Here is a 15,500-nt window from a genome sequence, read left to right as displayed (position 1 = left end):
TACCACCACCCCACCTCATTTCTGCTCCCCCCCCCCCTCAGCATCTCCCTCTCCCCTGCAGGGGCAAGTCGACAGCCTCCTCCTCCTGTAGGACTTTACTTGATCAGGTCAGAGACTACTCTCCAGAGCTGAAAGGACCCTTCCCTCTCATGGATGATGCTCTGACCAGGTTTTGGGTGGGGGATCCCCACTGTGCAGATGGACAGAAGGCAAAGGTTACCATTCCTGGCCTCATCCCTAGCCCCAGATGCTTTCTGAAAGAAAGTCCCGAAAAACACATTCTTTGCCCTTCTCCTCCCAACACACACTTCTCCTGACATACTCACACACACCCAAATCTCAATGTTTTTCAAATCCTTTCATTGTGGAAAAAAATGTTCAGTGAACTTGAAAGTAGTTAGAAATAATTTAATAAACTTCCCTGGGCCTATCAGGCCAACTGGATCATCCTAGTCTTTCCATTTCCACCTGGTCCCGGTCCCATCTCAAAATATGCATATTTTAAAAGAATATGCATTGATTTATGGTGTTTTTTGTTTCTGGGTTTTTTTTGGGGGGGGGGCACACCCAGCAGTGCTCATGGTTTACTTCTGTCTTTGCACTCAGGAATCACCTCTGACAATGTTCAGGGGGACCATATGGCATGCTGGGGATCTAACCCAGATCAGTTGCATTCAAGGCAAGAGCCTAGAGCATTGTTTACTGTACTATATTGCTCTCTTCCATATTGAAAACAGAAATGAGTCATTCTCAGTCATCCTTGGGAAATGTGGGGTATAGGTCACCCCTCTGTTGAGAGGTCCTGGTCTGTGGAAAATGCCCACAGAGGGTGGAACTGGGGTGTTCGTCTCTCAGGGACCCCACCCCTGGACCCTCTCTCCTCTGCTGGTTGGAGGGACCCTGACCCTAACTGCTCTGGGAACATCACCCAGCAGGGCTCCCCCAGCATGCATCAGGTGGAAAGTGCTGATGGTGGCGGAGCGGAACAGGGTAAGGCTGGGGCAGGAGCCAGCAGGTGTAGCTCTGGGCACCAGGGCTCCCACAAGCTCAAGTCGGGGACAGGAGGGTTTCCTGGCAGCCCATGAAACTGCTGGTCAACCAGGAGGAGATGGCCATATTCAGAGAGAAGGAATAGGGGGTCCAAACCCTAGTGACCTGGTTTCTCAGGACAAAGGCCACCTTCAGGCTGCTCAGAGGGTCTCCTGTCTGTGTCTCACCAGGAAGCTATGTGGTGACAGACAATGTCTGAAAGGGGTTCCTGGGCCCAGATGGGGGTGTTGGAAGAACAGCAGCCATTGGCGCTGAGAGATACTGACGGCTACAGAGAGAAAGGCCCAAGGATGGAGGCCAGGGATGGAGGGAAGATGAGGTTTGAGCACACAAGGCAGGGACTCCACTGTTTCTCTTCCTCCTCCACCTCCTCTTCATTCTCCTCCTTCTTTCTTCTTCTTCTTCTTCTTCTTCTTCTTCTTCTTCTTCTTCTTCTTCTTCTTCTTCTTCTTCTTCTTCTTCTTCTTCTTCTTCTTCTTCTTCCTACTTCTTCCTTCTTCTTCCTACTTCTTCCTTCTTCTTCTTCTCCTTCTTCTTCTTCTTCTTCTTCTTCTTCTTCTTCTTCTTCTTCTTCCTCCTCCTCCTCCTCCTTCTTCTCCTTCTCCTCCTCCTCCTTCTCTTCCTCCTCCTCTTTCTTTTATCTTATTCCCTGTTATTCTTTTGCTTCTCTTTTAACCCCTCTCTTTCATCCTAATTATTCTCCTCCTTCCTTCCTCTCCAGCTCACTATTTTTCTTCATCTTTCTTTTCTTTTCTTTTTATTTTGGGCCACACTTGTCAGTGTCCAGAGTTATTCCTGGTTCTGCACTCAGGAATCACTCCTGGAGGACTGCTCAGGGGACCCTTTTGGGATGCCAGGGATCGAACCCAGGACAGGTGCATACAAGGCAGCTATTACTCTGACCCAATCTCTTCATTTTTCTTTTAGCTTTATTTAAACACTATGGTTTACAAACACTGACCTTCAGTGTTCCCAATGTTTTATCCAGTGTAATCTTCCCTCCACCAATGTCCCCAGTTTTCCATCCACCAATCCTACAATAATTTTTTAACAACCTAATGGCTAATAGAATTATCAAAAGATAATTTTTCAGTAAAAGAAAATTCGTGAAAATTGTTATACAATGGGATCATGGTCTAAGGGTTTACTAAGTCTGCTGCTGGTTGGACTTTCAGCGTTGTCTTCTTGATCCTTTTTGGAGTGTCAAGGACTCAAACCCAGCTTCACCCCTCATGACAAGGGTGCTCAGTGGCCAGCCACACCCCAATCTAAAAGGCTAATTGCCACCGGATATGTGGATCTCAGCAAACTTTGCATTAGGTGAACCTGAGATTATCTTCTAGGAAGAACAACCAAGGCTCGTGCTGGCCTTCCTCTCTCCTCAGCTCTCACACAGACCCAGCTTTCCTCTCTCCACAGCCCTCACAAAGGAGTGGCTTTTGTTTCATCCCTGTCTCAGATCAGTAAAACTCTCTGGGGAAATTTAAATTGTTCAATGTTTTCTAATGTTGCTTGATGCTCTTTGGGACCCTAGTTGTTGCTGTTGTTGTTGTTATTGTTTAAGAATGAATAGGCCTCCGATTCCAATTTTCCAATTAGATTAGAACAGTGACCTCCACACCTTCCTCTTGGGAAACATAGATTCCACCTCCTATTTGAAAACCCCACATAAATCTAATCACTGCAAACTGTGGGATAGTTAATGCAACCTTAACTAATTTGCATTATGTATTTATGGTCAACAAAAAGCTTCCCAAGGCACGGGTGCTCTCTGGGGCCTGAGAGAGAGCACAGCAACATGGTATTTGCTTTACATGCAGCTGACCAGAGAGGGACCCAGTTCTATTCCCAGCATCCCATATGGGCCCCCAGCCTGCCGGGGGTGATTTCTGAGTGCAAAGCCAGAAGTGACTCCTGAGAGCCGCTGGGTATAACCCAGAAACCAATCAATGAATTAATAAATAAATAAAGTTTTAAAAGAGTTTTTTCTTGGTGTGAAGCCTGGAGTTTACTTATTTATAAAGAAGGCTCTGGGATTTTGGGTCCATTTTTTGCCTTTGTTTGTTTTGGGGCCACACCTAGAGGTGCGCAGGGCTTATTACTGGCAGTGCTTGGGAGACCATCTAACAGTGGTCCTCAAACTATGGCCCGAGGGCCACATATTGTATTTGTATCTGTTTTGTTTCTTCATTGCAAAATAAGATATATGCAGTGTGCATAAGAATTCGTTCCTAAGTTTTGTTTTTACTATAGTTAGACCCTCCAGTGGTCTGAGGGACAGTGAACTGGCCCCCTGTTTAAAAAATTTGAGGACCCCTGTTAGGACATCAGGGATGGAGCCCCAGCTAGAAGCATGTTAAGCGAGTACCCTACCTACTGTGCTATCACTCTGGTCCCAAGAGCCCCTTTTCTTTATTTTGCAGATACAACAAGATGGGTAACCATGGGAGAAGGGTCAGATCCAGGGCCAGGGCCTCTAATTACCCTCTCTACCCCAGCAGACACCGAGAATAGTTAGTAAAGTGGTTTCAAAGTCACATTTGTACAGTGTGAGCAGAAATTGCTTCAGCATCAGAGGAATTCCCGAAGCAGATGTTGATAAGGAAAAATATTTAATAATATTCAATGCCATGGAGCCAAGATCTTTTTGGATCTTGGATCTTGACTCCATACTGGAGCCAAGTCTCTTTTTCATGGTTGAAAAGAAAAGTGGTCAGGGGACTGAGAGATAGTACAGGTTCAAGGGACCTGAGTCCCGGTAAGTCCGGTGTGAATACCTGGCATCACTCTTGTTCTCCTGAGCCATGCCACGAGTGACCCTTGAACACAGGACTAGGAGGGGGCCCTCAACTTCACTAGGTGTGTCCCCAAACCAAACCAAACCAACACACCCAAATAAGGTCAAATCCACCAGCCAGGGGACATATTTGAAGTGTCAGATCATGTGTTTGGCATGTGAAAAATTCTGATATTTATGTGTGTGGCATGTATAAGAGACAGGTTTTTGTCCTGTGTAAGAGCCTGGGTTAATGAGTATGGTATATGTAAGACTCTGGGTCACATGTGTGGCATGTATAAGACCCCAGATCATATTGTGTGGCATTATAAGATGCTGTAGTACATGTGTATGACATGTGTGAGATCCTGGGGTACATGTGTGTGACATGTATATAAGGCCCCAAGGTGCATGTATTTGGCATATATAAGACCCCAGGTACATGTGTCTGGCATGTGTAGGTCACTGGGTTTTACTGTGTGGCATATATAAGATATATGTGTTATGTGTAGGACCCTGGGGTACATGTGTAAGCTACTGGGGTGCATGTGTGTGACATGTGTTTAGGTACATGTGTTTAGCATATATTAGACCCCAGGTACATGTGTGGGGCATGTGTGTAAGACCCCCGGATATATCTGCAAGGCATGTGCAAGACCCTGGTTTTTCCCCTGCTGATGCATATGGCCCCTAAGACCTCCGGATGTGGCCTTTGTGCCCCAAGTACTCAACTACTGCCAAGAGTGCCCCCTCGAAATCACACCCTGTCAGTGCAGTTTGTGGACTGCAGTCGGGAGACCCCCTAAATCAGAACCAAATGTTGGTTGTCACTCTTCCAGCCTCATTCCCACGGCCCAATCTCCCCCAATTTTTCACGCACAGAAAGAAAACAGGGTATATTGGACCCACACTCAGCTCTATGTAGTTTCTGCCCACTCTGGTACTGCAGGTTGGAGGCTGGCAGGGACACTGACCACCCAGGTTCCTCCTTATCTGCAAAGCCCAGAATATTTAACAGCTGCACCTCACCTTTGGGGTAAGTGGGTTTTGGTTGTTTGTTTTTGTTCTGCCATTCTTGCTACTGTCTTTTGTGTTCACTGTTGGCTACTCCTTATCTCCCCAACTACTTTTCAAGCCTCTAGCAGGCCAGGGCTCCTGGTTGTTGAACATTCTCTTCCCAGGGAGGCCAGAGGTAAAGGCAAAGCTGGTGTCTGCCCCATTCCTCCAGAGTCCAATTCACAGAGACTGAAAATGGAAGGATAGGGTGCCCCAGGTTGCCCAGAGTGCCAGGGGCCTGAAGCACTCTCAGAGTCTCCCCCTGCCTCTCTGCTCCTTGGCTCTTGCTCCAAATCTGCTCCTTCTGCTTCTAGAATTCTGCTCAGAGCAGGAGAGAAAGCTTTTCCCCTCACGAATAGGCACCAGAGTTGCCAATAACATTGATCTGGGGAATTAGCCAACGATTACTCAGTGCTAAGAGCAGCGGACAGGGCTGGGCTCAGAGGTCGGGCGTGGTCAGTTATGAGTGCAGGGCTCAAGGTCAGAGACTCCAAGAAGTGTCTCCTCAATGTCACCAAATAGAGGTCACCAAAATGGTGACCCACCAGGCCAAAGCCTCAGATGAGCCTAAAGTGGGGCTCTAAGGCCCCGGAGGGGGACTCCCCAATGTGGAGGGTCCTGCTTGGAGCCAAGTCAGCACTCACTCCCCCTTGCAACCCAGCCTTCTTCCACCTCAGCCTCCAGGACCCAAGAACCTGCCTCTGCAGCTTGGCCATCAGATGCACCTCAATGCCTCAACTGGTCCATAATCCCTGCAAGGAAAGCCAGAGGGAAGAAGGCCAGCTCGCTCGCCTTTGGCCTTTTAGCTTGTTCCAGTGATCGAGGCCAGGGAGCCGGGAAACCACCCAGTGTGTCTCCCGAGCCCAGAACTGAGTTTGACCCGGGCAGGCGTTTTTCCCTGGTAAGCTGACAGCAATGAGGTTGAAGCAAGATTAAAAAGAAAGGGGGAACCTGGTTGGAGGATGAGTCACAGAATCTGCCTGGGGCCACTGCCCACTCCTCAGGGGTCCATCCTGGCTGCTTGAGGTGGGTGGGTGGGTCTTCACCCCATGGCAGAGACAAGACAGTGTCCAAGAGGACCTTTTGTTTTGTGTCATTTTCCTTGAGGGGGGGAGCCCGAGCTTGAACTAGGCCCCTGTAAAAAGCACTTGGTGGATTCTGCACATTTCAGGCATAAAATGTTGGTTCTGAGGATGTGTGGTCTGGGGTGTCGGGCACATGATAAATCAGGATGGTTCCCCCTCATCTTCCCACAAAAGATCCTGGTGTCACTTACCTGGAAAGGGAGCACAGATATCCAAGATGGGACACACGGCTCTGATGTAATCCCTCAGTGACCTGCTCCCCAAAAGGGTGGTCTTGGGAGCCGGGGGTTAAGAAAGATCCAGCGCACCTCGCTTGTTGTTCCGAGGTGCTCTGGAGACTGACCCCCTGCATACTCAGTGTTCTGGATGCCAGCAGGTGGGGGGACCAAGGAGGCAAGGGAGGCATTTCCTGGGTTCAGGGACATCAAGGCTGCTAGAGATATTTTAGATCCTGTGTCAGGAAATTTGGTGCCTGGAGTATGGGGGAGAAACCCAAAGAAGACAAAATCCAGGACAGGAAACAGATCAAGGTTCAAACCTCTGGTTCTGGAGCCACTTTCACTCCTTTTTTCAGTCCTGTGCCCCACAGAGTGGGTGTTCCAGGCCCATCTGTCCTGGTCCAGTGGATTCATGTCAATGAAAGACAAACAGCCAGCAGGGCACCTAATGCACCTTCTAGTGGGGCCTTTTGTGATTTTAGTGGGTTTGTTTCTGTGTGGGACCCCCCACCCCCAATGCCAGAAACTTTTCCAGGCATGTTGCTGGGGGTTACTGGAGTTTGTTCAGGCTGTGGTTCTCCAGGAACCTCACTCTGACATGAGCTCTCTCCCCTTAAGTCATGTCCCAGGCCTTTCTGCTGCAATGTTTTTTTTGTTTTGTTTTGTTTTGTTTTGTCTTTGTCTGAGCTTCAGTTTCTTCACTTTCAAACAAGGGAGGAGGGGCTAAAGAGATAGTACAGTAGAGGAAGGTGCTTCCCTCATCTCTGCTGACTTGAGTTTGATCCCTATCTCCACGTTGGTCTCCCTAAGCACCTCCAGGAGTACTCCCTGAAAACAGTTAGAAGTTAAAGTCTTGAGTGTGATCAGGTGTAGCCTCCCCAAAATAAAGAAATACATTAGCTTTTCTGGAAACCAGCAGATCAGGAAAGCAGTTGGTTGGTCAGATCCAACTTCAGAAGTTGGTTGGAGTCCAAACAAATTCTTTTGAATATTGTGTCAGAGAGATAGCACAGGGGTAAGGCACTTGCCTTGCACTCGATCTCCCCCAGTTCAGTCCCTGACATTGCTTATGGGCCCTTGAGCACCTCCAGGAGTGAAGCTGGAACACAACTAAGTGTGGCCCCATGTCCACTCCTCCCCCAAAGAGGGAGAAATGGGAGCCCTCTGCACTGTGCAGAGAGAAGCAGAATAACACAACCAGGACATAAGATAGCTGCTCCCCAAATTCTGTGTTGGAAGAATCACTGGTAATTCAGGCATTCTATATATCCCCCCAAATAATTGAATTCAGTATTGCCAAAAGGTATTGGGACCCCCCAAACTCATTGGAGCCTTATTCACAGTAACCAAAAGTGAACCCTTCAAGTATTTCTCTACAGAAGATGAAGATCCAGAACTGCTGGTCCAACGTGACAGCATTTCCCTGCAACTTCCCAGGGAAGGAGAGACTGACCCAGGCACCAGCAGGAATGATGCTTGAGAACATTCGGCTCCTGCAGAATCCCACCAAAGAAAAATCCTTTGTAGGCAGTGCCAGGGGAGTAAGAGACCCAGAGGATAGTAGCATGATGCTTTCCAGGGGCTGGTGGAGGTGGGAAGAGTTTTTTTTTTTTTTTTTTTTTCTTTTATAAGGTGGAATGTGCTGGAGCTGCAGGGTGGAAGTAGACTCAGTATGTCGGAACCGAACTTAATACTATCTGCATTAAACTTTGCATTTTGCACAGCACTGAGGGGAAAAGCCATATTCTTGGTCTTGTATTCAAAAACAAGAGGGTCCAGCGCAGGGCCAGAAGGCAAGAGTGAGCTGGATGAACGAAGAGGATTGGGATGAGGAAAGGAGATACCTAGGAATGCTGAGTAGGAGAGCGAATTTTTCTAGGATGGTGAGGTTGAGTGAGGGGTCCCAGAGAAGATGGGTGAGGAGAGGACTCTGGAGGGAGGAGAGAGGAATGGGGAGGAATGAGAACCCAAGAGAAGGTCCCTCCACTCTCAGGGCAGAGCTTCCTTCTTGGGAGAGGAGCTCCAGGAATGTAGTGAGGAGGAATCACAGGAAATAATGGACCCTTGGGGCAGAAGGGAAGGGAATTTTCAGACACCGGAAACCACATCCTGGTCTGGTCTCCAGAAGACAACCCTGCTGATGGGAGGCAGTGGGGACCCTACACATCAACTAAGAAAAGACCACATGCACAGTCATGCACATACCGTATTTGCCGACGACCGGGTGTATAAGACGACCCCCTAATTTTGCAGTTAAAACATAGGTTTAGGCCTATATTCTCTGTATCAGACAGAACGTTTCTGTGCTGCGACTGTATGTGCCACAGTGAGCCAATCACAACAAGCAAAGGTTCAAAGGTTCTACTGTCATAGACTTCCTCTCTGACTCTGGCCCATTTGAGCAGGCTTTTGACAGTGTAGATTCAGGTCCAGAACATTGTCTCATTTGCATGCATCAGAGTTAGAGAGGCAGCCCGAGCAGTCTTGCAGTGATTGGTGCAGGATCGAGTTGGAAAATTCGTTTTGTGGCAATATTCAGACAATTTTCATTTAGCAGCGTATTGAAACATTTTTCGGGATATACTCGGCGTATAAGATGACCCCCGGTTTTCGGTTGACTTTTTTTTTGTTTCAAAAGTCGTCTTATACACCGGAAAATACGGTACAGACACATGTATTCACACATAATGTTTCTAATAATAAGCAGCATTTTCAGGTTAATACAATGCCCTTCTTTTGTGTGTTCCCAGGTTCCAAACTTTTGACTATTTTCGTCCAGACTGAGATAAAAGTATCTTCACAATAGATTATTCGAACCTGAGGGTCTAAACCAGGGGTCTCAAACTCAATTTTCCTGGGGGCCACAGGATGCAAAGTCGGGGTGAGGCAGGGCTGCATAGGGATTTCACAAAAAAAAAAAAAAAAAAAAAGGACAGCGGGCAGGAGCAGCAGAAATGACGTCTGCGCTAGGTGCAAAGTATTCGCGATTATTTGCTTACCGAATATTTGCAATAAAAAAATCACATTAGTAAGAAAAAATATTGCAAAAAGTTGCATTAAACATTTGCATACCCCGAACGGAACTGTTTAATGCGATTTTTTCTTACTAATGCAATTTTTATTGTGATTATTCGGTAAGCGAATAATTGTGAATACTGCGATTTTTGAAGGCCACAAAATGTTGTACAGAGGGCCTGGTCTAAACAAAGTTGAAGGGGTGGCCCTGTGGATCCAACCATTCTTTGGCTCTTGCAGGCTTCGAGGAATTCATAAGGGACAGACATGGGTCGCCATGTAGTTGGCCTAGCTGGGTTATAGGCCTCTGAAAGGAAGGCCTGATTTTTTCTGGAGCACAGATAATTCATTTCTTTCCCAAATTTAGAAAATATCCCTTTAGGTAAATTTAGGAGAAATGTCAGAAAAATAAACAAACAACAATAACAAACAATAGCAAAAAAAATCATGACTTCTGAAGAGTTTAAAGGACTGAGTTGGAACTGTCTAGTGTTTTCTTGATTCTGAGAAGCATAAAAGCACATATGTGGACTAATCTTGCTGCTGTTGAGTCATCCCAGGTAAGCCCTGTCTCTTGGCTGATATCTCTGGTGCCTTCTTAGGAAAGGGAGAGGGCTGGCCCAAACTGCCAAGACACCCACACTTGATGTCCTCCAGCATATGAATGGCCCAGCTTCACAGCTCCATAACAAATCTCAAAGAGATTCCAAGTTACTGAATCATGTCCTTATCCCAGTTCCACAGCTCCACTGGTCCTGTGACCAGTGACCACAAATGCGGCATTTTGACACCTCCAAATATCACATCGCTGACAGCTCTGTAGGAGCACAGCAAATTAGATAGACTAGCATTTAACAAACAGCTCAGTAACTCCTCAGACACTGACTTTGTTAAAAGCAACACAAAGTAAAATTTTTGTTTTGTTTGTTTGTTTGTTTTTGGGCCACACCCGACTATGCTCAGGGGTTAATTCTGGCTATCTGCTCAGAAATAGCTCCTGGCAGGCACGGGGGACCATATGGGACGCTGGGATTCGAACCAACCATCTTAGGTCCTGGATTGACTGCTTGCAAGGCGAACACCGCCGTGTTATCTCTCCGGCCCCAAAGTAAAATTTTTGAGTCTTCAGACTGAGCACTGGGTAGGTAATTGGGGACATTGGTGGAGAGAAGGTCACACTGGCGGCTGGTGGTGGTGGGATTGGTGTTGGAACACTTAAAACCTGAAACAACTGTATTATGAACATCTTTGTAAATCACAGTTCTTAATTTAAACACAGACATACATATTTTTCATGGTCATATGTGGGTTCAGTACATCCTGTATGTCAGAAGCATCCTGTATTATCAAAGAAAGTGTTAAACACCTGGGGCCCAAGAAGGCATACATTTACTTAAGCACAAGTTTGGGCCTCCAAATTCCTTTGAAACCCTGTAATAGATATAAAAGTTGATAGATTACTTAAAAAATAAACTCACTCACGATAGTGAATCAGGCTTGTTGTGTGGACAGTTCCCCCTAAAATAGTATTGACTATTGAGCTATCTGAAAATTCATCTCAGCTGGTTCTTCTGGATGCAATCTGAATATGATTCTTTTTGAGTTTAGCAGTGTCTACTAGTTTTGTTTAGAGAAATTTACCACATCTCAGGTCCGCATGCAGATCCCTCACTAAGATGGAGAATGTGCCTTTTGCTTATTTGTTTGTTTTTGGGTTTGGAGGCTGTACCCAGAAGTATTCAAGGCTTATTCCTAGCTCTGGTCTTAGAGATCACTCCTGACAGTGCTGGGGATCAAACTGAGGTGAGCTTCATGCAAGGCCAGCACTTTGCCTCCAGTGCAGTGTCTCTTTGGCACAAATTGCATTAATGACAGCTCTAGGCTACCTTTTCTGCATCAAAGATCCAAGCAGCAACCTTGTATTCCAGTGTCCGCTCCAAGACACCCCCATTGCATGCTGCCCTGGACTCTGGGGAGCTCTGCTTCAAGTGAAAGGAGTTATTACAAAGTCAGGTCTTCAAAATCATGTTTTCTTATCAACTGTGTGTGGTTGATTTCTTTTTTCATTCATGTGATAACAAAGTTATCACAAAGATGGGAATAAAGTGATACTGTTGGCGGATCTACTGCCATTGTTGGGGTGAATAAAGGAGTCAGACCTCACCTGAAAAAGGAGAAACCTTGTCTGGCTGCAAAGAGAAGAGCCCAAGTGAGGGACAGTCCCCCAGGACTCTCCCCACTTCCTTACACTCACAGAGCTTTCTGTGAAGCTTTACCTTCCGCTGGTTAACATCTAGCTGGCTCCTCCCCTTGAAGAGGCAGAACCACAGCAAAGGTTTCATGCAAATAAAAGGCAACATGAAGAGCAACGTCCTGGGTCCAAACACGTGATGACAGAGAAGGGGACAGTTTGATATGGGCAATGTGTGTCTAGGTATTGCAGAAATTGCCTTGTGAGGGGACAGTCTGGGAGGTCTTGTTTTCAGGAAGTCTGATTTTAGGGAGGCAGAGAGAGACCAGGAAGGAAGCAGACTGCCAGAGGCAGGTTCAGAAACACACACAGAGTCCAGGCCAATAATTATATATATATAAAAAAACTTTTATCAAGTACCTATTACAAATATCTATGTGCTTTGAAAAGCCATGTACACCCAGGTCCATGTTGCCATTTTGTACAATCATCATTCATGGAAGCTTCCAGAACCCCTGGGGCTGGGGGGCTTAGCACAGACACAGGAACTAACAATGCTTTGGGTTGAAGTCCAGGGTTTTTTTGTTCTTTTTTTATTCTTTGCCTTGACAGAGAGAGGAGGATGCAGAGACTCAAACTTCTCCAGCAATCAAGTCCCTTCCCTCTCCAAGTTCAGCAAAGAATCAGAATGTTATGTTGGTGGCCAATAAGCCTATTGGGCTTTCTGTTCTCTTGTCTTCACGTCAGCTTCACTTCACATATCCTAGTTCTTCAAAGCAGTGAATACAAAGGCCAGAGAAACTATCCATCGCTGCATTCCGGGGACAAAACATTCTAAACAGATGGTTAACGGGAAATGGCCTCAAGCCACTGACAGGGTTATAGATCCAGCTCAGACGGGGGATGGTGGGAAAAGCAAATTCCAGAAGGAAATGTTGAGCAGTGAGGCTTGAAGGCAGCCTTAAAAGAGGTGCAGGTTGACCCCTGACTTGTTCTGAGGGAGGGAACACAGCGGAAGCCCATGGAAATCTTCCTCTTGTTAAAGAACATTTACCCAGAGGAAAATGGGTTCACAGGACCAACACGGCAAGAAAGGTTCACGGACTTAGATTTAACTTGTCATTAAAAACTAGCTGATGTGGGAAAAGCAATTGGCTCTTCTAGTCCCATCAAGGCAGAAGAGATTCTACTCCAAGAGTGTGTTTAGGGACCCATTGCTCAGCCTCTCCAAAGGAAACCCCAGCCAACCTGGCATCAAGAACCCCAGAGTTACCCCCACTCTCAAATTTGCATGCAGCGATTTGGGGAGAGCCCCTTGCTTGTGTCTTAGCCTGTGGGTGCCTATCACTGAGTTCTGTGCTGGGTGACCCCAAAGTCAGTGTTGTTCCCTGAACTGTCAGGCTGAAATATATTCTCCCAATGGTGCAGGTCACACTCAAACAACATGACATCCCAAGTTCTCAGACAACCTAGTTCATTGATCTTAGTTTTACTGAGTCTAAGAACAAGAGATAAGGGCAGGAGAGAGAGAGAAAGAGGGAGAGAGAGAGAGAGAGAGAAAGAGAGAGAGAGAGAGAGAGAGAGAGAGAGAGAGAGAGAAAGAGAGATCAAAGTCAGAGTTTGATTCCCAGCACCTGATGATCAATCCCCTGTGTACCACTGGGGCATGACTCAACAAGAAAACAGTAGCTCCTGAGCACTGTGGGGTGTGCCCAGCCTCCAAAGTATGTGTACCTACACTTTTCTCCAACTGTCTTTTCTTGAGGACAATGGGAATTCACCTGCTAAGTCTGACCAAGCAGTGGGAGTACCTTAGTTCTTTTCACACCGGGGAGACCATAGTCTGGTTTCTGCTCTCTGACTTGACCCATTAGGACTTTTAGTTCATTCACTGACACACGCCAAGTCCCATCCTCAAAAAAATGTCAACAGAGATGAATATATATTGAGAAAGAGGAAGTAGATCTAAGCCAACAGCTGTTTCCAGAAAAGACAAGTTCAGTGCTAAGGCAGCTTAAGAGTAGTTTTAAAAACTAGAGAAAGAAAGGGATTTACGAAAGTCATTGAAATCCAGCACTTGGAGAATTAAGAAGATGTAACTAACCTCTTCCCCTCACCATTCTCCACAGGGAGATACTCCCTTCAGGACTGAGATGGGTATATGGTGGTGGAGGTATAGTCCAGAGACCACATGTTGGAGCCTGGGTCACACTGGCTCCTAATTTGATCTTCATTCCCCCCTAGGATAATGTACCCCAAAAGTCACTCTGCATCTATAAGATGTATAAATCACTGAAGTTCATGAAATGCAACACTTTAATTGGGCATAGAGTGTTTAGTAGGAAATCACCCTTCTAATAGCATGTCACTATGGGAATGCAAACCTACCACAGCCCCCTTAGAAAAAGTGAGGCGAAGTTGGCAATGTTAGCATAGCTTCCAAATGGGTGCTAGATACTTCCCAATGCATTTTGTTTTCCTTCCGTTTAAGATTATTTATAGAAAACTGAAGAGTAAATCAGCAAGGAGGGAGGAGGAGCCTAGCTGGGGTGGGGCGGAATGAGAAACCTCTCTTTTTGTTTGGAGCCTTCTACTTGGTTCATATTTTCTGTGGGTAACATGTATGGCCTTATACTTAAAATACTTCTTAAAAATAATTTAAAAGAAAGGACCAGAGTGATAGCGCAAGGGGGGAGTGGGTTTGTCCTGCATGGGTTCTGGGTTCAATTCCCAATATCGCAGAGTCCCGCTAGCCTGTCAGGAGTTGTAACTTCTGAGCTCAGAGCTGCCAGAAGTAACCCTTGAATGCTACCAGGTGTGGCCCCCCAAAATTATAAAGTAAAGAGACATCCCAATGTTCAATAACTTGGAAACCTAAAATTTTAAGGGCCATGATTTAACAGAAGGGGTATACAGTTTATGATAGGGACTGAAATCTATGTCACTTCAGGAATATGCTCTGTCTTTGAGAATCAAAAAGTGTTTTTTGCTGAACCTGAAAATCACAACCATTTTCTTGGACTATGGACAATTTGCCTTTTTTCGCTAAACATCTGTACTTTTTATCAAAGCAACAGAAAAGCTCAGTGGTCTGATTTATGAAGGCAAAAAAAAAATAAGTGGAGATTTCGATGATTCTATAAAACAAATGCATTTGGAAGAAGCCTCGCATTTTAAGGCGCTTTAAGTCAACCCGTTGTTGGCATGAGGAAGCACGCAATATACAAAATAAGCAAAAACAGTCACTGAGTATGCAATTACACAATCAGTGAAATCCTGTCATCTCTCCTAACAGAGTTCACCGATTGAAAAAACACTGGCCCCTCCTTCTTAGTGTTGTCATGGCTAACCCACCGAGGGCCAAACAAAACAAACGGGAGAAGAGAGTGAAATGTCACCATCTCCAAAACATAACTTGAGGAATCAGAGGGGGAGAAATTTCTTCCTTTCAGCGGGGAGAGGAGAGAAGATATCAGTATCAATAATGGTTATCTATGGATAACAGTATAATTATCTAAGGATACCAGTATCTATAGTAGAAGACCACCAAAGGACACACGCACACACACACACATATGCACGCATGCATACGTACATCCACATGGAGACACACAGTATCTTTACATTTCCGTTCCAGTTCATTGAATGGACTCATAGATGTTTATCAAGCTGTTTTGGCTCAAGAGAACAGCAAGAAAGTCCTATTCATTGGCTTCCAGGGTACCCCTTAGGAAACCTAGGGAGACCTTGAGGGAGCACAGAGGCAGGGGAGTCCACATGGCCAGGCCAGAAAAGGCCCTCTGATTCACAATCGTTGCCCAATTTCCTACACAATTCCATTTCCTTTGCACCTTCTGCTCAAACCACCTTGCTCACCTGCCTTCAGGGCCTTCCCCTGTGGGCCCAGTGGTTTAGTTCTCGCTTCCCTGAGACATAGGGCAGCACTAAGGGTGTGTGAGATGCTGCCATCACAGGCCAATACTGCCACGCACATAAGACATGCTCCCCTCAAAAGGAAGCTGGCAGTGAAGTCCATGTAAACACAGCTTTGGTCTGTTTTCACAGTTTTCATCAACCCTGGACCTTCTCACGCAAGGCTCTTTCTTCAG

The sequence above is a fragment of the Suncus etruscus genome, chromosome 18 (genome assembly GCF_024139225.1).
Source record: "Suncus etruscus isolate mSunEtr1 chromosome 18, mSunEtr1.pri.cur, whole genome shotgun sequence".
Taxonomy (NCBI): domain Eukaryota; kingdom Metazoa; phylum Chordata; class Mammalia; order Eulipotyphla; family Soricidae; genus Suncus; species Suncus etruscus.
The sequence above is the reverse complement of the archived record's forward strand: the minus strand, read 5'-3'. Positions refer to the sequence as shown.